The 22,196-nt window shown below is 38.2% G+C and overlaps 1 protein-coding gene across 1 annotated transcript in view; it reads right to left on the reverse strand.

The window, feature by feature from the left end:
- The window catches only part of LOC311427136 (uncharacterized protein), a gene marked incomplete at its 5' end in the record, with an annotated part of 115,966 nt that overhangs the window by 64,255 nt on the left and 29,515 nt on the right, over positions 1–22,196 (reverse strand). Inside the window, 4 exons of the mRNA XM_084504225.1 lie at positions 5,750–5,886; positions 7,096–7,142; positions 15,790–16,000; positions 20,604–20,743. The remainder of the gene's footprint in view (positions 1–5,749; positions 5,887–7,095; positions 7,143–15,789; positions 16,001–20,603; positions 20,744–22,196) is intronic.

Raw genomic sequence — 22,196 nt, forward strand, 5'->3', positions numbered from 1 at the left:
TAAAAATGAAATGGTACCCAATGTGCACAGACACTATGGAAATTTCAAATGACAACAGCAACAACAAAAATTATACTTTCCCTTTCCTTTTCCATGCCCTTTGCATTAACGTAAGGATATGTGACTTTGCTATCCATGCACTACAATAAAAATGAAATTGGTGGCCAATGTGTCCAGACAGAGCCTTCAAATAAAACAAAATTATATTCCTTTGCATCCTTTGTAAAGGATACATGACGCGAGGCACAAATTTGACTTCGCTGCCACATCAGAAATAATATGCCAGCTGAGAACCTATATTTCTTTCTCATCATGAGGGAGAAAAAAAAATGTACTTTGGAACATTTTTTTTAAATTTCTCTTCATTTTATAAACACTAAAAAATGTGTTTTAAAACAGTTTCTTATATTAGACTCATACTGTGTTTATATGTTTCTTAAATGCATGCTTTTTTGGTAACATGTTTGTGTCTAACGTTACTCATATAAATAAAAATATACAGTCATTTTACAGGATAATAGGCAAACAGACATCTGCATGCAACATTTCCCTCATTAGATGTTATCATGTTAGCATATTTTTATGACTTTGCCGCAAAATACAATGTGCTGGTTTGAAACCTTCTTAAATATAACTTATTATGCATGCTAACAACCCAAATGCCTTAGTTAGGCTGGGAGAATTTTTTAATAGAGTAGCAGCTGATGCTGCGGCGGTGCAAGGCACCCGGTCTGCGGCTGGCCTCTGTTCGACAGGCGAGGGACCAAGGGCTTTGCCACTTGCAGAGCAGGTCAAGGGGCTACCAATATGTGAACGGATGAGCCTATCTTCTGTTTTCAATTATGTCAGGACACATACAACCTGCAAAACAGAAAATGGGGATAGCTGGGACCATAATCCAGCCTTGGGGGTGCACCATATACCTCCTGGTGCATCAGGGTACCCAAGTATCAGGCGCATCCAGCTGCTGGGACCAGAAACTACCAAGGATGTGTCTTGTACAACAGTCATCCTGCAGAAGAGGCTGCTTGGCTCCCAGTTCTTTCTGAGCTGTGATTGTGAAAACAGAATGAATCCTACGATCCGTTAGTGCTTTCAGCTGGGTTTGATCAAATTGCTGCGCCCTCTGTGCCCAGGCTCTGAAGGATGAATACATAATTGAGAAATTCTCTCTTCTAAAATATTTCTTAAATCCAATGACAAAAGAGTTTAATCAGAAAGTTATTCCCTTTTCAGGGATAGTTCTGCTGTAGCTGTTTGGATAAAATGGCTGGAAATCAGAGCTAGAGACGTTTAAATAATCTGTTAAAAAGCTATTATGTTTCCCTAATGCTAGTCATTTTTAAATGGCTCTTGGTTTAATTCACGAACAATACATGAACAGTACATGAATCACACGGGCAATTTTTATGAAGTACTTATCCCAAAAGGAATGTCAGATTGGATGAAATCCATTGTAGATTGCAGTATTTTCATATTTTTTTTAAAATAACATGTGTTAGGTTCAACTTCTCATAGGCCAAAGTTGACACAGAAGTTGGGCCTGCTGCAGAAGATCCAACAGAAAAGAGCCAACAGAGGCTGCAAGATGTCGTACAGATAATTGTAAAGATCTTGCTGCTGCTCAAATGCTTTTGAAGTTCTGAAATGACTTTTTGCTATCAGAAGCCATCAGGTTTAATTGAAGTCAAAGCTTGCTATTTAATCATGAGATCCATGAGCACATAAATATTACTGCTGCTGCCATGCAATGAGTTGCCTTAGTATTAATTAGGAAAAATATGCCTTGCACTGCTTTGAGGACCTGCAGTGGGCACCTAGAGGCTGTTCATGTGTCTGCAGAGAGCAGCTCCAGGGATTTGGGAGCTTCTGCGTTCAATGACACTACCAACAGTATGGGTTTGGGGCTAGAGTCCTTCCATACAGCTCTTCCTCAGCTGTCCCAGCTCTAAGATATAGACAAGATAAATTATTACCCACCTGACTGGGATACTGCAAGAACTAAAACATTCCCTGTAATGTAACAGAATTCCCCATAGTTAAAATATTTCAGCGTAATGTATAAAACATGAGCATAAAGGCAGTCACCTCATGTTGTCTAACCCATGTGGTAAATGTACCCATATTTTCTATGCACAGCCAATGTTTGGGATGATGTTAAAAGAAGGGTTATTGCTAATTGTCATTTTGAAACAAACAATACATTGTTGGTTGAGCAATAAGATCAAAATCCAAAGCATTGTTTCAGCTGTGTTATAAAAGAAGTTGGATTATGCAATTCAGTGCCAAAGTGACTTAGATCTGCTTAAAGAACTCTAAATTATGGTAAGTATTTAAACTGATAAGCAGAGATTTAATATGGGCCACAATAGGATTAATGAATAAATATGAGGGGTTTATATTACCTATTTACAATCACATTTAAAAGTAGCACTACAGCTGCTAGTTTATGCTCAAGGTATGCTTCGTACCTTGGATGGTAGACAGCAAAGTGACATATCTACAGAGCCTCTTGCTTGATCTGAAGAACTCTCAGGACATAATTTTTCTCAGTTTAGTCATTCATCAAGCTAAAGTTTACCTAGTTTTATGGGTTTGTGGAAACCTTAACACACATTCTAGTACACAGCAGTCTTACAACTGTGCTGAAAACCACATACCAAAGAGCTACCCTGGGGAAAAGAAAGATAAAAATGTTGTGGTTAGGATCCTAGATGAAGTACAATTCTAGGACACTTTAAATGTTAATGCATCTCAGTTGTACTGCATGTTGGGAAATGATGCTTCTTTTATTGTTTTGAGTTACTTGGACCCATAATCAGGTCCCTAATATGTTCAACAAAGCATCAGGATACATAAAATATCTTACTGGATAATCCTCTTTGGAATCCACAGTTCAGTTATTAAGTATTCCTTTCACTAATCTCTGTAATCCTCTGTTGATATAGGTCAGTAAAACAGTGGCTAAACCCTGTACGATAAAACTAAGTCTAGGTTTTGACATCATTCCCTTTATATTTTGTCTATATTTTCCCCAGCTGTTCTTATTCCTTAAGGGACTTTACCAAAGCTACAGGGGTCACACTTGGCACTTCCCAGAAGCCACAGAAAAAGGTTTTGTGCAGGTATGTCAGCCATGAATTGAGATTCATCAGTGAACTCCGGGATATTCACAAAATGTGTGTGGAAGTCAAGACCAGGATTACATGCTGTTTGGTAACTGGGATGACACCAGCTCACCAGTGTTTGCAGCCACTGGATTAGTAATCAGTGTTAAATCTTCAGATGCAATGAAAGTTAACAATGCTGGTTTTATATCATCCCAAAAAAACCATTGAGTCTGTTTTCCCCTTTTGATTACAGTTCATTTAAGGGAAGAACGTTACTGCATGCTTTGAAAATGTTTTATGTGTCTTTGGCTGATAGAACACACAAAACGTTTGAATAGGCCCATTTATTTGAGCAGACGTATTAAATAATACTTTAAATGTGAACATGCGTGTCATAAATTTTGTAGTCTCTTTAAAGTAGGATAAATCTGTGTATTTAAAATAGTCTTTCTTCAAAGCCATCTTTTTTTTTTTCAGTCATAAAGGAAACTCTGATTTGTGCTGCATGAACAATGCCAGCATCATCATTTTAATGTTATCCATATGGGCTTCTAATAATAGATAAGAGACTACATTTGTATTGTATGTCTTAGAGACATTTAAAATCTTGATAAGGAAAGGCTGATTTCATTGGCCCCACAGTTAAAGGAAAGCAGACCCTAATTAAAAGAATTCTGTTCTGAATTAACTAGTTTGACATGTGCTAATTGACAGTTCCTGTGAAATGGTTCTAATTAAAGTCAATATGTCTTTTTCAATTAAAAGGAAATTAAGAATATACTAATATACATTAACAACTTAATCTGCCTTCAATATCCCATACATCAGCTGCTTTTTTTCTAATGTTATTGGAGAACCATCTGACATGCATCTTCTACTGTTTGGTTATGGTATCTCATTATTACTCAACAAGAATGCAAGCTGTGGTGGATATCCCCTAGAGCAAGACGATAACCTGCCTGTACCTAATGCACTCAATTCCTCATCTCTTCTCCTCTCTTGTCTGATAAAAGGTAAATCCACCTTTCCACACAGAAGAAAAAAGACTTTTCTCTTGAATGGAGATGTCCTTATGAATTGCACACCGTTGCAAGTATTGACAATTAGTCAGTGAATTCAAACTTTCGATAAAAGCTGTAGAAGTAACTGTACTGCTGAGCTGTTCTTTCATGATGTGGCCCAAGGAAAGGCAGGATTTTGACTTTAGAAAGCCATCTCTCCCCATGCTCTTTTTCCAGAATGAACGCAGGGCAGAGTTCTCTGGTGGGAATGCTTTTAATTGTATATACAAGAAGAAAATAGAAAACATGCCTGCTGGTGGAGCAGTGCTGAAAACCATCCCATTGTTATTGCTGGAAATGTGACGTAGCTGTTTATAGCCACAAAATTAAGTATTCAAATGTGCAGTTGACTTTTTGCTACCAATTTCATGGCTTTACTGCTACTGACTTTACTAACTAAAAAAGATCCATGAAAAATATCATGCCCCATGCTGATAAGCTTCCTATCTTGAACATGTAGGGAACTGTGCAGAAGATTAACATCTGTTCATGTGGACTTTGCTATTGATTTTTCATAGATTTCATTTTCTTGTTTGGGAAATAATAATGAAAAACTCAGTCAATACATTTTGGAGAGAGTAGAGTCACTGGGGGAACAAGTGAAGTAATTGACTTAAGAGGTAATTAGCTGCTTTAAAAAACCCTCCTCAAATAGGCTGTTAAGAACACAACTGCAATAAATTTTGTAATGGAACACTACCTCAGCTATCAATGTTGAGCCTGCTAAATTTGTCATAGATAATATAATATGTAGCCAGATTTTGCCAAAGTTATATTTGCCTCCAGTGGCCTAAAATCATCATTTTTTTTCTTTTAAATCATTAAAAAAAAAAAAAAGTATATTTTTAAGATGTATATTTTTAAGATGAAAAATTGGTAAATAGTCATTTATGTGTGACATTAGGAAGCAAATTAAGTAACAGAGAATATGTTTTGGTAGTGCAAAAAAATGAATAAGCTGATAGTGTGGCTTAGCTTCAGAAACTGTATAAAATATTTTGGGATAATTTGAGAGTTGGGTAATATTTTTTATTTTTTTTGTGGGCTTTCCTTCTATTTGCTGAAATTTACATTCATTTTAAGAAGCAACTAATATTCAAAACTTTTCATACTATTGGAATAAAACGACTATGTTGAATATTATTGTCTGGTTCTGCTTACAGAAGAAATTCAGCCAGATTTTCAGGACTGTATGGCTGGATTTCACATAGGCAGTTACTTTTGTTTTGCAAAAGCAAGTGTCAATGAAAGCTTTAAAACCTTGTCCCAAAACATTTTTGATTCAGTTTAAAATGGCCCATCCTAAAGCTAAAAACATTGTGCTTGGTCAGCTCTCTCAATACCATTGACACAAAGTATTGGACCCAGCAAGATGCTTGGTTCAAGCATCTTGATTTACAGGCTGGTTGAAACTTTTTGGCCGATTGTCATGACACAAATTAAAGGACTTCAGAAAATTCCTTGGCCAGCTCCCCTGACTTGTTGTGCAATGGGTCCCTATGATTCCAAAGGAAGGTCTTCAGAGAAGGGGAAAAGTATTCAGATAACCTGAAGAAAAGCAGCAGCTGAGATACAGACCTGGGAAATGGCTGCTAGTTTCTACCAGGTGGAGATAAATACCCATCTCCTTTTGAGGACATAGGGTAAAGGGTATGATGCATCATTTCAATATGATCTCGTTATTTCATGAAACCAGGTGCTAAGATAATCAAGTCCTAAAAAAAAATATAATAATTAATTAATAATTGAAAAAATATATATATATACATTTACAGCACAGACTCAAATTTTACCATAAATATATATTTTTTATTTTAAATGCAAAATGCTCCCAAAAGAAACTGGACTGAACTTCTTGATGCCATATTTTTGTGTCTGTTGTAATCTTTTAATATATCATAATCTATGCCAGGGACGGTATTTTCAAAGAGCATTTATGTGTGTGTCTAGGAGCATATATGACTCACAGATGCCACTCTTTTCTCAGCATTGGATTTTTAACCATTGCCTCAGTATGGTGTTAGTACAGATGCACCACTGAAGTAAGATGTTAAACATGTCTCTAAATTAGTAAATAAACAAATCTCTGGGAGACTGCAGAAATTCTGACTACTTGTATTCATTAAAATTCCATGGTTCTTTGCACAAGAGGAATGCTAATCCTGGAGCCTAAACTGAGGCCCAATCCTGCAGTCCCTTAAGACATGCTCAAAATAGAGTAAGACTACTTGCAAGGTTCAGTTTAAGGACTGAGGTGACTGCAGTTCACCAGTATTCTGCCTGTCCAAAATGCAGGTTTTTTTTTCCACTGACTGCATTATTCTGTTTTCTCTTCTCTCCTTTTACTGTTGCTTTCCTGTAATCTGCTAAGAGCTTTCCATGTTTCAGCTGTATCTTATGCACAAGTGAGAAGATGAAGATAATGGTATATGAAACATTCAGAAAATTATTTTCCTCCTACTCCCCTTTCTAAGCCTGTTTCAGTACTTCAGATCCTTGGAACAAAAGTACGCAAGAGAATGGGTAAGAATTGGTAAGAGAGTGGGGCATAATTAATAAAGCAGTTGCCTTGATTCTGAAAACACTTATGAATGAGTTTCACTTGACTCATAAAAGTAGTCATATTAATTTCAAGAAAACCATGTTTGCTGGAGCATGTGATCACAGTGCATTTCCAAGATATGTAGGAATATTCTTCTCACAGTGTAAATATTTAAAGTGAGGATAGTCCTGGTAGCTTGGGAGCACTCCTTGCACACACAACTAGTCTTAAAAGCCAAGGGGTCAGGTAAGAAGAAAAATTCATCCACATAAGGATCCTGTTTTATGTAAATACCTTGCTACAAAATAATCAGTATCAGTACTCTCAAGACAAAATATGTACATATCACTGCATGAACCATAGTAGTAAACTTGTAAATTACCTTCCTGTGAATGAGGGTCTAGATGCTTTTCAGCGAGTCTCACAGCCCTGTAAGTCAAAAACACAATAAGACCCAAGAAGGAAAAAAAAAAAAAAAAAAAAAAAAGGAATCCAGTTCCTATTATGAACCTTCCAGAATGCAGCTATCTTTGTCTTTGTATAAATAATTAGTGAAGCAGTCTTTCTGTTTATATCTAGCCTAGCTAGATAGAGCTGTTTGTGTGGGGAAGAAACTGCTGTGTTCCCAATGCAAGCCAAGCACATCATATAAATTCTAGAGTCCAAGAAAAAATTTATCTTGGCAACAGGTCTGCTCAAGAAATCAGCATGTGGGACATGGGATGCTGTGGTCCATGTAAAATCCTCTGGTTAGCAAGTCTTTTCCTGAAGCATCTGTCCATCTTACCACTCTCCCTTCTTCCCCCTCCCTTCAAACAGCACTTGCTGTACGTAGTCACATTTTCCTAGCCATGAACACTGTGTTAGTTATACATCCTCTTAATACATACATTATGGAATGTGTTTGTTTTTGCTGTTAGAACAGATAAACATATTTTCAACATGTATTTGTTCATGAACTGAAAAACAAAGTCATGTGGGGTGTTTTTAATATCTTGTTGGCTTCTCTATTGAGAACATTTGGCCCCAGGCAGCTTTCATTTACATACCATGCCCCACATCGTTTCTATTATCGTTAATTGAATATTCACATTTAAGTGTTCCTGAGCTTGACCCCCTATTTGTTCTGCACATACTTTTGTACTCAGTGCCATTATTTTAGCTGGCATTATTTTTAATATCATCATGCAAATAATTATATCATTAAAATCATACCTTTTATTGCCAGAGAAAAGGACTTAAAATCAATAATGTGTCTGCTTTTCCTTATTACATATAGATAAGGAGATCGGTAAAGAGAGTAAACATAGCTACAAAGGTAAAACAATTTCTGTTTTAACCTCGTACTTTTAAGTATTCAAATTTTTCTGACCTTTACATTCAAATTTTAAAATTCAGAACTATACTTTGTGGTCTTCACCTTTGCTCAATGATTTCTTTGTTAAGTGAACACAAGAAGCTTAACTGGAAAGATTTTCTTTTTTAAACATAAAAAAAAAAAAATTAATCCAAAACAACTAGCTGTAGATCACTGGAATATGGCTTGGAGCAACCTTCCAAGAAGCTTTCCTTGCACTACAACATAGAAATCTGATTTGGACTCTGTCTTAATCCAGATTTTTGACAGCTGTATTCAGATCGCTTCAAGTGCACAGCCAGGGAAGATTTCTGAACACATGCATGGGTAGCGCTGTTGCTGAAAGGAAAATGGGCAGAAGTGGTGAACGGGTAAGGAGTCCCGTCACTGTATCAATTATCCTTGCACACTTTTTATCACTTGAAGGATCAGAGGAGCTCCTCATAAATCCAGCAGGAAGAAATCCCACTGGGATGCCCTTCAAAACATTCTGCAGCTCCTGATAGGTATCCAGAAGTCTTAAAATTTAGGCATTGGATTGGATTCATGTTACTTGAAAAAGTGATTATTCAACCTTTGGACTTTTATGGGCAGAATAGTGACTTTCCTTGAGCCAAGGAGCGGCACTCAGTTCTGAGTGGATTCATTTCAGGACCAGCCAGTTCTGCTCTGACCCAAACAATTAGTCCTATACAGGTAGTTTGTCAGCACTACTTTATGAGCCAAGAGACTGAAGCACCCAAGTTTTTATTCTACTTCCTCTGCCTCCTCTGCCTTTTTTTTTTTTTTACACACAGGGAAAGTTTGTGCCATTACTCATGCTCTAGAAAATAATTGTCAGATAACATTACTGAAAATCATCTCATGAACAATACGAAAGGATACGTTTACTCATGTCAAGCCCCAGTCTTTCCATGTGTAACACCATAGTGGCCACCATACCCACATGGGAGTCCTGCTTGAAACAACACTGGCCATGTTGGTCTGTCTGTCTCCCTGCATGTCATGCATGAAGGAGTGAGAATCTCTGATATATCTATGCAAAGAGAGCATGCTGAAGTGCTGCAGAGATCAGTGAATGTGAAAAAGTGTATGAAATGCATATGAAAAGCACTCTGTAAAGAGTAGTAGTAGTTCAGATCACAAGTAATATTGAAATGGATAGCAGTGAAAACAGACTGGCACTATACAGCTCTCTAAAATGCGTAAGTACCTTGGTTTCACTGCCAAAGAAATTGCACCTGAAAGGGTCTGTTAGGCATTTTGGGTGGCTAATATACCTTCCACACCTATGATACCCACAAGAGAGGCTGTTTCTGGTGTCTCAGAAGAAAAATACAGGCTGTACATTTCAGGCAGATCTCGTTCTGCTTTGGAAGTCTGTGGGAGACTTCCCAAGGACTTCAAAGGGTGTTGGTTCAGTGCATACCCTGCTGTGAGAACAGATCCTTGTACAATAAGGATGTACAAAGAGCAATCAGATCCAGCCTCCAAGTAGCAGTACTTCTGAATCCTGGTATCTACAGCTAGATATCTCAGCTCCGCACCAAAGTATAGATGTTCTTTGAGGTCACGTCTGTTTTTGTGTGAACTAAATAGCATTCATAGAAGCACATTATTTCTGAAAACAACTACTTAAATCACAATTTAGATGAAAATACATGCAGAAGTAAATTTAGGAAACTTCAGTGTAGGTCAGCAAAGAGAAAATAAAACAAGCATACAAGAACTTGAAGGGATGAATGAGTACCTTGAAAGGATTGACTTTTCCAAAGCTATTGCCATTCTGCTAGTGTGGTCTACCTCAGGTTTACCAAAAACTGCTGGTATTCTAACCTTTGTATGAATCTCATCTGTCTTCTTCGTGCTGTGGGAATATTGTTAGAATATAATATTTTACTTGGGGAGATTCACCACACATCTATGAAGCTTAAAGTTAATATAAACTCAGAGATATCAGATTAAAAGTTGCAGAGGATCTTCATCATATTCTTGTTTGGGTAGCTAACTTAACCATTATGGCCTTGATCCACGAAACATGCTCCAGTGCCAAAAAAACAGCCTGCTAACATCAGTTAACGGTGCATCTGCCTGTGCACAGGTCAGGCTGCAAGGCTGGAGTCCTGCAGTGGTCTTAATGCAAGACCAGGAAATTGTCTTGTGTAAGACCTCTTATTCTGCCCAAGTGAAATCAATGGGGCTGTTGGATGAAAAAATATCCATATATTCACATATGAGAAGGAGGAATTTCCAGTCTGACCTTTCACGTTCCTCATAGTTTGTGTATACGCTTATTGAACATGCAATGTAATTTTATATTTTATAGTTTGAATCATATAGAATCAGCATAATTTATGCAGGATCCCACACGCCTGTTAAGCAGTAGGAATGCTTTTCATGAGAAGAAAATGTATATAAAGACAGATCTGAGATATCTATATGTGTATGCGTGCAACCAGCAGGCCGAAATAACTGAGAATAACTTACTGGGAAGTAACTCTCTAGCTGAGACTTTTTAAACCAGTTTCCAGAATACAAGAGGACAATTTTGATATTTATCATAATTAACAGGGTTTTTTTAATTCATTTTTTTTCCTGTTTTTGCTTTTTGTTTTTCTTTCTGTGAACACAATTGCAGTTTCCTGGGATGATGGTGAAGCATCGCATCCAAGAGTCTGAGCTCAGAGATGGGAAGCAACAAAAGGGTACATGGACAAGAGATGCTTTGAGACCTGTAGAGAGGCATGTGGGGCATAGCATGGGACGTAGGGTGGGTGCATGGGAGGCCAGCCCTCCCTGCCCGTCCATCACCATGGACTCATAAAAGCATCATTGTCTGGGGTGCACCAGGTGTGCGCTCCTCAGGCAGCTGCCACTGTGAGAGCTGGGGAGAAAACACCCCTGCTTTCAGCATCTGGTTGAGGGATTGTGCTCTGGCAAATTAAACTGGAGTGAAAACAGCTTTTTCTCTGTTTATATTATAGCTTCCTCCTTATCTCTGCTTGCGCCATGCAAGTGACAGCTACAAGATCTGGGATCGCCCCTGTGTCGAAGTTGTCTTTTTCACTGATGTAGAGAGCATGCACTCATACATCTGCATGTTTTGTGCTTGTTTCCCGAGAAAAGATCCTTTTGCTGCCTGTGTATGTGAATTGTACATGCACATAATCAAACAAGAGCCAGTGTACATTCATTGATGAAACATAAATCCCATTCTACGTAGTCAATGGAAAGCATCTGCAGATTTTAATTAAACTCATGCATTTCAATGAGGTCTAGAGCCAAAATCTTTTAAATAGTAAAAAAGCAGCAGACAGAGGTGTATAGCAGAGATATAGTCAGAAAAATAAATAAATAAATAAAATGGAAATGTCTTGAGAGCCTATATACAAAGTACATGCACAAGCAATTGCATTAGTACAATCCAAATTAAACATGATGAAGAAAATATGCACGGTTTTTGAAGAACAATTTTTTTTTTTTTTTTTTTTGCCAATGTGTTGTCTAGAAATTACCTTTTTTATTATTGTTGTTTTGTGTACCTGCAAATTTTCACAGGATGTTCCACACAAATTATCTTGGAAAGAGGGATAATGGAATAAAAAATAAATGAGAAAAAGAAAAGAAGCCCAAGAAATAATACTGATCTCCAGTTCATTTTTAAGATTCATACCAAACAGAGTGGCAAAGTAAGGAAGCAGACCACAATGTTTTAGCTTCAGTGCTAGAATATGGCTGCATGTAAAGTGTACATTGTTATTGCGGAGAGTCTTCTGATGCTTCTCTGTGTTTCTCTTTGCAAACCATAAGATGAGGGGGTGATCACCAGTGGGAAATGAACAGTCACTGCAGTATCAGATTGGGCTGGAATCTGTCATACTTGGAAACCAGTGTGAATAACGTGGTCTTACACCCAGGATAAGAAAGGAACATTAAAGTTCTGATTGAGCAAAATGATGCCCAGATATGAATAAAGAAAAATCACTCAGTTCTTAGCATGTATTTCAAATCCATTTTGACACTTCACTTAGCTTAAGGTTATAAATCTTAAAAAAATGCTGTTGTCTTTTTCATTTTTTTTTAAGGTAATTAAAAATATATATATATTTGTGAATTGCTTGGGACTCCTCCTATATATTCAGTGATTATTGGTGGTAATTTACAGTAAATCCCATCTTATAAAGACAAGGTCCTTAGGAGCTCAGTCTTTTGTAAAGGCATGGCCTTTGCTTGCAAGTAATTCCAATGGAGGACACACAGCCCTTTCTAGAATGCACCACACAAACAAGCCCTGGCATAATTTATTTCAGGTCAATACATTAAACATCTTTTTACTGATACCAGATTTGAGCTAAGATAATATTTGTTAGTATAGGAAGAGGTCATGATGGTTTAATCTAGAAAAATAACTGTACTTGATTGAGGCACAGTTCTTTCAAAAGAGGTTAATGATATATTTGCTTTTTCCCCCCTAAAGTGACAAATTATAAACTCATTTAATCAAAGCAGAAGTTAGGGTCACCTTGACACATAGTTTTCTGTCAGCCCTGTTGATGTCAAGAGATGCTGTATATAGAGTGACTGCAGAACACCGGGTGATCCACGGTGCAGGTCAGAGATGAGCATTTTACTCCAAATTCCCTATATGGTGCTGGCTGCTGGAGTGATTGATTAGCCTTTGTGATCCCATCGCACAGTAGGCTTTCTGGTCAGGGCTAACCTTTCTTATAAGGAAACCACAGCTTTAGCAATAATGGTTGAGCGCTTACCTCTTTATATGCTTTTTGTGGACATATTGATTTGAGGCATATGTGACCTTTGCTGCCTGAGACAAAGAACTTCATATCCAAATGAAGAAATTTGTAAATTTTACTTGGGAAGTATCTCCCTCCTTGTTAAAGCAAAGTGTGCATTTGGCATCAACAGGGCCAGAATTTTGCCTCAATTTGTCATCTTTGACCCTTTTGTGCAGCATAAGCATAGATGTGTATATAGTTAGGCTTTCTCCCCAGAATTCATGCCATATGCCTACAGCACAACACAGCCAGATCATCACTTACAAACATCTATTAACCTTTGGCCACAAGACAGGAACCTAAAAGAAGCTAGATAGCACCACAGCAAGTCCAGTGTCTCTCCTTAGCCTAATCCAGCACTCTTAGTACACCTGGCCCAGCCCTTTGGCAGAATTTCTAAGGATTTTGAGGAATACTGAATCAAGCTGTTTTCTGCAGCCTAGGGCCTTTGTGCTGTCTTTTTCAGCTATTTTCAATGCATGAAAAGATATTACAGCCTTCTGAAACTTCTTCACATTTTGGGGGAGATCCATGGGTACTACCATAAAATGATAGAAAACTTACTTTTAGTTAACAGGGAGTTTGTTTTTATACTAGTTTTAGAAATATCTAGATGCAAAAAAAAAAAAAAAAAAAAAAAAAAAAAAGTGTGAGACCCAGCTCATCCACCTTTTACTGTATAAAACTTAGGTCTTCTCAAACAGAAATATTTATTCCCCTCCCCTGATATAAAAGGCCAGAAACAAAGTGTAGTATAGTAGAGAAAGTATCTTGATTTCATGTTAGCTACTCAAACAGTTCCTCTCTGAAAGAGATTCTTCTGATGGGCAAGACTATAACAATATAATGTAGGTGCCTTTTCTCAGTGACATTTTTAATTGTTATTTTTTTTTCAAAGATTTCAGGTGTAAAGTGCTTACAAGGAGAAAGAAATTTGGGGAAGACAAGTCAAAGGAGATGGAACTTGTGCTCTGTGTTTCGCTTCTGGAAGAGGTAGAGAAAGCAAGGGTCTTCACGGAGCACAGATCCTCTTTGGGTTTCCACCCTTATGCAAGAGAAAGGCATCAAGTCTGGCATATAGGTTCACATCCTAAGTATTTGAACGTTATGAACGTTTCAGCCTCAAGGCTGAAAAAAGAATTTAATTCTTTCTGGATAGAAAAAAAAATACTTCTTTCATTAAAAAAAAAAAAAAAAAAATCTATCTGCTACAAAATAGTGATAGAAGCCCTCCACAATGTCTTTCTTTACTTGCAAATATTTTAGAAGACAGATTTTTTAAAAAAATTTGGGGTGAGTATGGGGAAATCCTCAGCCATGAGTTGATGCCTGTCTCTGCTCTGCTGGACTCAGATCTGTACATCTGAAGCCAACATCCAACGCAATGTCTCCAAAATTGCACACTTCTGCCTCCCATGCTGATGCTGGTTTATAACTGATTCAGGGATTAACAGTGATCGTCTGATGTCTTGGGTGAATGACCAGATTATGCAAAATCTGGATGTATTTCCAAGCTATCCTGCCCTCTCCTTTTCTGTTCCCTCTCAAAAATAAATGTTCAAAGAGAAACAAACATTTCTGGGACAAGGGTGGAAAAGTGACCAGAGAAGTCACTGCAAGTTGGCTACTAGGGATGCTCCCAAATCTGCTCACATCTCTTGCTCCCACAGCAGAATTACCAAATCACTTTGGTGGATGAGGATCTGCTCTGTCTGCAGCATAACTTCATGAAATTCCAGTACTGGACACAGTTAATCGGTTACGTGCACTGACACATAGATTAATAAAGAGGGATAGATGAAAAGACAAGTTATAAATTACCTGAAAATTTTGTAAATTTCTCAGGTCACTGGGATATATGAGGGGAGATTCATCCCTGATGTCCTCCTAGATGCAGGACTTAAAGCTGTTTTCAGGTGAAAGCAGGGGGAAAAGGTCCTTTCTCTGCAATCCCACAGCTTTGCTTCAGGGGACAACTTGTCGGAAGCGTATACGTGTAACAACGCTGTTCTGTCAAAATACACAAGTCCTACATCCAGTTCAGCTGGGCATATCTAACTGTACATACAAAAAAATCTCCCTCACTTCTTTTCAAGAAAAAAAAATTCTTCCTTAGTAAAATGCAGGAAAACACATGTTTCAGGTAGATAAAGATTTAGAGAACTGTGAAGTATATATGTAAAAAGCGGTACCTAAAATTTGTATGTTCTGACCTAAAATCCATGTTTTCTTTTTTTTTTTTTTAAACTTTTCCCTCAGATTATTCATTACAGTACTCCCTTCAACAAAATTAATAAATGTCATGCCAGCCAATAGATGATCTGAAAGCAAATGAGAAAGTCCATCTCTTCTCTTAAGTTTGAGTGGGATTGTTTGATGTTTTGCTGCCTTTTTGTTGAGACAGAGTTTGGCTTTGCTGGTTTCAAATGAGGGATGTAATCAGCACTATTAACAAGACCCGCTCACACAGACCCCTCTTAAGCAAAGGCAGTTCATGATTCTGCTGTTGCTTATTTTATGAGAAGCTTTTTAATGGTTTTATTCATCATATACTTCAGGCCACAGGACAAACGTATGTTTGTTTATATGAAAACCTCAATCTCTGTCTACAATACCTTGAATTTCACACATACACGCTAGAAATCTACATAAATCTAGCCTCCCTTAAAAAAAAGAAATATATATATATATATATATATATGTTAATTTTGGAAGTAACTCAAGAATTTCAAGTTTAGTTTCTTCATTCACCTAATTCTACAAGACAAACTCATCCACAGCACAAATCTACTCACTTTTTAGGGACTGTGCTGTACCAGTCCATGTGCAGTGCTGTCCAAGTGCAGAAAGAGCTAGAATTACACCTGCCCCTAACCAGGCTGCAAAAGTAAGGGCAATGCTCTCTGAACATGCTAAAACTTACCATTTCAATGAGAATGAAGACCCATGTACTCTTTATGGCTTTATTCATTAGTGAGGGATTCTTTCCATCTGTGGTTCTTGTCTCTTTAATTAAATGTAGGTGAGTTTTGCTTCTTAGGTGAGTTGTTCAGACTTGCAAAATGTTTATTTGGTTTCTCAGATTTGTATTCCCCCAACTTCAAACTTGCTCTATGAAAACAATGGACGTAGATCTAAAATGGAATAAGTAATTGCTTGATAGCTTCTTGCTTGCTCTTTAAAGTGCTGTGCAGCTGCTGATGTATGTTTGTGCTGGCATCGCAGAGTGGAGCCCTGGGAATAGGGAATCTGATTTCAGAGAAACAAGAGCCAGCTTCAAAGAAGTGAGCAACTCTCCCCAGCTGATAGAACTTTTACTGAAGGAAAACAACAATGAAGTAAGAAACACACCAGCAATATCTCCTGTTACTCCTCTGCAATCCTTTTCAAAACTTTCTTCTCATTTATCTGATTATGCACTTCCGTTTCTAAACTCTCCCTTGTGGTGTTTTTACCTTTTCTGTTAGTTTAGGTGTTTGACTGTAGGTTTCAGTGTGAGAGCACGTTACTTCAAAGCACATTATATTGGTTATTAAAGGGGGGAGGGGAACCAATCCTGTAATTGCAATGTATCCTCGGAGGTCTCTCCAGAATGGGAAACCAATTTGAGGTCTATTAGATAACTTTGTTTTTTAATATAGATTAAAAAGACATTATTCTCTAATAATGAGCTAGTCTGGAGTTTTTGTCCATGGATGCTATGGTATTTAAATATGAGAGCTAATCTGGTTTGATCATATTTATCCAGGTATTTGCTGGTTGAAAAAAACACTTTTGTCACTGAAGTATATGTTCAGCATTTCATGAAAAGGTTGGAAAATGCAGGGTGCAAGAGACTATCTTGAAAACACTGCATGCTTTGGAATTTACTTCTGCCAACAAAAAAATAAAATTAAAATTAAAAAAAAAAAAAAAAAAAAAAAAAAAAGGAAAAGAATCAGTTGTTAGAAGGTCCAGTCCTCTTTCTATTCCATCTGGCACCAGTTTGGCAGTTAACTTTCAAGAGAGTAAGTACAGACTCACAACTTTGTAGACCTAGCCACTCCTATGGTGCAGATTTCTGAACTGAACAAAATCAATATTCCTGCACTGGTTTTGCTGTTCTGCTTTACACCAGCCAAAGAACTATTTATGAGAAGATCTCCCAGAGCATGTTATTGACTTACGATAACATCTTTGCCTTTTGTTTATGGAAGATTTTTCTTTTTTCTCTTAAATTTCCAAGAACAATTTCCTGACACTAATAGGTTGGGATATTTCCATGGGAAGGCTCTGTGAATGTTGTTCCTTGAACAGGGAGAGAACAACACTGGTTTGTTTAGTTATTCTGAGTGTATGATGGATGAAATGTCAGAAATAATTCTACAGGCTGCTGATGTCTAATCCCAGAGGACGAATGCCTGCATTTGAAATCCCACTGCAGGTTTAATTTGCCCAAATGAATCCCCATTACAACACCTTTTGTTACTTTTACAAAGAGCAATAAAGTAATGCTGACAAATCGTAAACCAAGAGCAAAGTGACTCTAGAATTATTAAATATCACTCACAACTAAATTTAGCTGGTAAATTTGAGTTGGCAGAAAGAGCTTTAACTAAGAAACACTTTCTCTAATCCCCAACACTTGAGATATTGAACATCTCTTGACTGCAAAAGCTTTGGCAATACCTGAGTGGCCGAAGGGCACTCAGGCACCCAGCTAATGCTAAACTCGTCTTGGTGTACATGCAGGTCAAGGGATGGTTTCTCTGAATTTGAGGATATGAGAGTGTCTCTGGTAGCAAGGTGAGACCTCTTAGGATTTCACAGCATTAAAACAACTTGTTCAGCACAATCCTGGAAACTAGGTGTTCTTCTCACCCTGACTGAATGGGAAGGGATAGATGGCTCACTGCTCAGGGGACCAGCACAATAAAATTAATAATAATAATAAATTTAAAAAAAAAAAAAGACTGTAAATTCAAATGCAATTCTGATTCTACATTTGGCAATGTAGAATCTACCACAAGCAGTAAATAACTATTGTCTTTACATAATCTAAGAGTCTTTCTTTAACTTTTATGCTCTTCTACAAACTAAAACCAATTATAAAACCTTGGCAGTTATTTTAAGATATTGCCGTCTTATTTATTTCTTACTGAGTGTGTAAAATGGAAGAAGAAGGACCACTATAGATGACAACAGCCCTAATTTCCAGAAGTACTCTCTGATTTTTCAAGCACCATCTTGCACTGTACTACACTGGGTGGAAAAAGAGCAGTTTAACCTGTCTGCGTGAAATGCACACATGGAGAATTTGGTAGGTGTTTCTTTCATTGCATTATTGGAAGAGAAATGTTTTATACAGACCATTCCTGTGAGCTTGTTCTTATTCCAAGAAAGACTACACTGAAGGCTGGAAATCAGACCCTCACTGATGTGGGTTGCCTGCTATGGAAATGGTTCCATTGGGCTTCTCCCTCCCTTTGTTTAACAAGGCTAAATTTCACTCACAGGGTAAGAATATCAGTTTTACAAGTACACAAGTATCATATAAGTTTGTAAATTCACTGTTCTCTGTAAGTAATATAGGCTGCTTCCATATTACAGCAGCATTCAGTATTATAGAAGTGTATACTATATTTTAGTTGTCTAGTTTAGTTGGTGTTTTTTTTTGGAGGCAGGTGAGTGTTGGCTGTACAGATCATGTGTAAAGTTCCTGGAAGAAGAGAGGTGCTCCACAAGATCCTTGACTAGACAGAAGTTGGTACACGGTACTCGCTTAGTATTAAGAGGCAAGCTATGTTATAAAAGAATTTGAGATCACTGTAGCTTATGGATATTTTCATTGTGCATATAGATGTCTAATCCCCTTTGAATCCTGCTAATCTCTTGGCCTAAATTATACCTAATAGCAATGAGTTCACCAGGTTAATTACTGCTTTTGTTAAAAATGAAATGAAATGAAATGAAATAAAATAAAATGAAAGGAAAGGAAAGGAAATGTCTATTTTTATTAAATTTTTTTTTCCATTCTGCTTCAGTAAACTTTGTGTTCTTGAGTGGATAAACAGAACAACCTGTTTTACCTTATTGGCATGATTTACTATCTTGAATAATGCTACTATATCCCTTCTCACACATCTCTGTCAATTGCACAGTCCTAATTTCTTCACTTTTCATTCATATGAAAATGTATGCATTTCCTACTTATTTGGGAGGCACAGTCTATGTAGAAAGTTGATTTCAGACTTCAGGTTATCAGAAGGTGATGGACCTGCCCCGTTGTGCATCCCCACTCTATGCTCACATGAAAGAGTCTTTAAATAAAAGACAGAAACAATCCTGTGAGCTGAGAGTGAAGCCAAGAGGATGCCCGGAGCCCTGGAGCCACACTTCCTTTCATCTTTAGTCACTGGCTCTGCAAATCCCAAATCCTCTCCTTGACCACAGTTATTTCCCCACAGGGTGGGAAACACGGGTTTGCATCCCCCGAGGCAGAAAGGGAAATGGGACCCACGTGTCCCCCTGGCTGTGATTGTGCTGACAATACAGCTATTGCACTACGAAGAGGGGGCAGGCATGACCATTGTCCACTTCCTCTTCCAGAATTATTTTAACAGAAAACAGTGATCCCTTCTAAGTTCCTTGGGAAACAAAGAGAAAGGGATATAAGACCTACACATGTGAGACTGCAGGGCTGCCAAGTGAGTGGGTGCTTCTGCCAGGTGCTCTGAACCCAGCTGGAGGTGCTGGGTAGGTTGCTCCACAGGTTGCTCCTTCAATCTCAATTCCTTTGGGATTGCACACCGGGGGCCAGCCTCAGAGACACCTCCTTGGTGTCTTCAGACATCAGCATCCCAGGGGCTGAACCGACTCATGGACATCCCTCTCTCTCCTCACTGGTGGTAGAGGCAGTCTAGGCTGCCAAACATTTAAAAGGATGAAATTAGGTAAAATCCTGCTGAGATGATTCTTCAGGTTCCCAGGCAGTCGAGATAGTCAAAGCCTCCAAATTAGATTTTAGCCCCTAACAAGGAAATGCAGAGCTGACTTTCTGCTTTTATATTATTATCGTAATGCAATTTGGGTGCCACCAGCGTGGTTTTTAATCTGAGCATTTTCTGCTTGCACTGGAGCCTCTGCAGTTATCTTTGCCTTACCATGTTGCACCTTAGCAGGAAATAAGACATCTGTTGCCCTTATATAGGCTTCAGCTATAACTATTTGTGATGCTAAACATTAAGGGATATATTTTGTTAGAGTTATGGCTTCTCACTAATACAGGTCCTATTACCTCATTCCTTGCTCCTTATGTCATTGGCCATGATAGCAATTTTGCTAAAAACATACAGCGGAGCAGCAGGAAGCTTTCATAGGATATCAAAACACCACCACAGCCAGCATGGTAAAGTTTTTCTGGTGATTGGCTATCAACCAGTGTTTCTCAGGAAAAAAAGTTATTTTACAAATTGTAAAAAAAAAAGAAAGGGGGGGTGGTGGGGGGGTGTTGATTACAAGCATAGCCCTACACACACTAAGAAAGGTGAATTTGGATGACTGGTTTGGTTTGGTTTGGTTTGGTTTGCTGAGTTCCCATTCTCTTTTCCAGTTTCATTTACAAGTTTAATTGTAATCGATGCATATCACAGTAGTGGGAAGGTCTGTGTCCTCACCTGGCTGGCAGGACCAGGACCAAAGCACAGTCTGACTACTGTCTGGAAGAAATGTGTTGTGACATTCAAGGAATATGTTTACCTTTGCTCTTGCTACGGATACTGCAGGCTGGGTGAGGTGGGCAAGGCTGGAGGCTGCAGACTGCTCCTCTTGGTCAGTCCTAAGGCATGCTGGTCTTGGGGTCCGAGCAATAATCTGTAAACTGAATGGTCTCTGTTGCTCTGCTTGAAAAGCAAAACACAAGTTTGTTGTTCAATGAAGACACTGTTGATCATAAGCTCAGTGTTTACATGTTAAACATCTCCACTGTCCCTCTTTTCCTCCAGTGACTCCTTTTCCACAAGGTGGAACACTCCTTTCATAGCAATGACTGTTGGTAAGGCACATTAGAAGAAAAGATGTGAGGAAATAAGCGTTAGACAGTTTGTTCTCAGTTTGCCATGGTGTGTAAACTCCCACAGCTCCCATGTCTTCAAAGTCCCTTGCAAATGCTAAATAGCTATCACCCTCATCTGAGGACTGTCTCAAGTGCGCAACCAGTGAGTGTGCCAGAGCCAGAAAGGCAACTTGTGGAGCACCTGAATCCCGCTTTGCACTCAGATCATCATGCTTTCATGAAAGTATGTTAAAAACATCACTAGCATTTTAATTTAACAAGCTCCATCACTTTCTAATGGTGCAATGCCTATGAATTACAGCATTAGTACTGCAACTGTTACTTGCAAGGTTTACAAGCAAGTTACCTTTATTTTCTCGTAATTACCCACAAATCTCAACTATCCCGGAAAATATAATCAACTGCAGAGTACTTCCTAATGGGACATGTGTGCCAGAGATGAAAATGATTCTATAGCAGCAGAGAACTGTGCTTTTCATGAAGAAGACCATGATCGAAAATTAATCCTTTGAGAATCCTGACATAATGTACAGATCCAGCAGAACAAATCCCATGTGACTGACAAGTGCTACATCAGAGTCATCAACCCTGACAACTGCTAGGGCCCCTTTCTGCTGCTGACCACAAAGGACCAAATTGGTGAGGGAGCATGCGGGCAGCTACAAGGTGGAAGGGCCCCCTGCCCTTGGGTTCACCCACTGCTCCAGCCCTTAGGAAGCAGCACTTAGCTCCAAGGGACTGTAATTGCAGCCTTTAGGATCCCAGAAGGATCTGGAAAATCAACATACACCACACAGCTACCCTGCTGAAGGCACAGGCTGAGCCGACCCAAAAACTAGAGTCCATTGTTTTTGTGCTTTGACTCTGATGTATTTCATTCCTTTGCACTAAAAAATGAACTAAAAAGAGATGCTAATTTTTATGACGCTAAGCGTTTCCTTCACTTTCTTTCATTATATACACCATGTCCTACCACTCAATACAAGTGCGACATATGCTGATAGGTGGGCCCATTAATTACGGTATCTCACTAGACCTTTAAAATTAAAGCTACTGCCTCTGGTGGTTTAGGTGGAACAGAGATATATAACCTCCTAAAATATCTGCAGTAGCCCCAAGTTAACAGCCAGTATTTTTAATCCTTTTAGTTATATTAATACCCCCCCTTTTTTTTTCTGGAATGGAGTTTGCCAATATAATTTGCAATTATTACTTTGCATAATAAATTCATCATTTTGAGCTCCCGACTCTGAAAAGCAAATCACCCTGAATATATT

The sequence above is a fragment of the Aythya ferina genome (assembly GCF_964211825.1).
Source record: "Aythya ferina genome assembly, chromosome: Z".
In the NCBI taxonomy this organism is placed as follows: domain Eukaryota; kingdom Metazoa; phylum Chordata; class Aves; order Anseriformes; family Anatidae; genus Aythya; species Aythya ferina.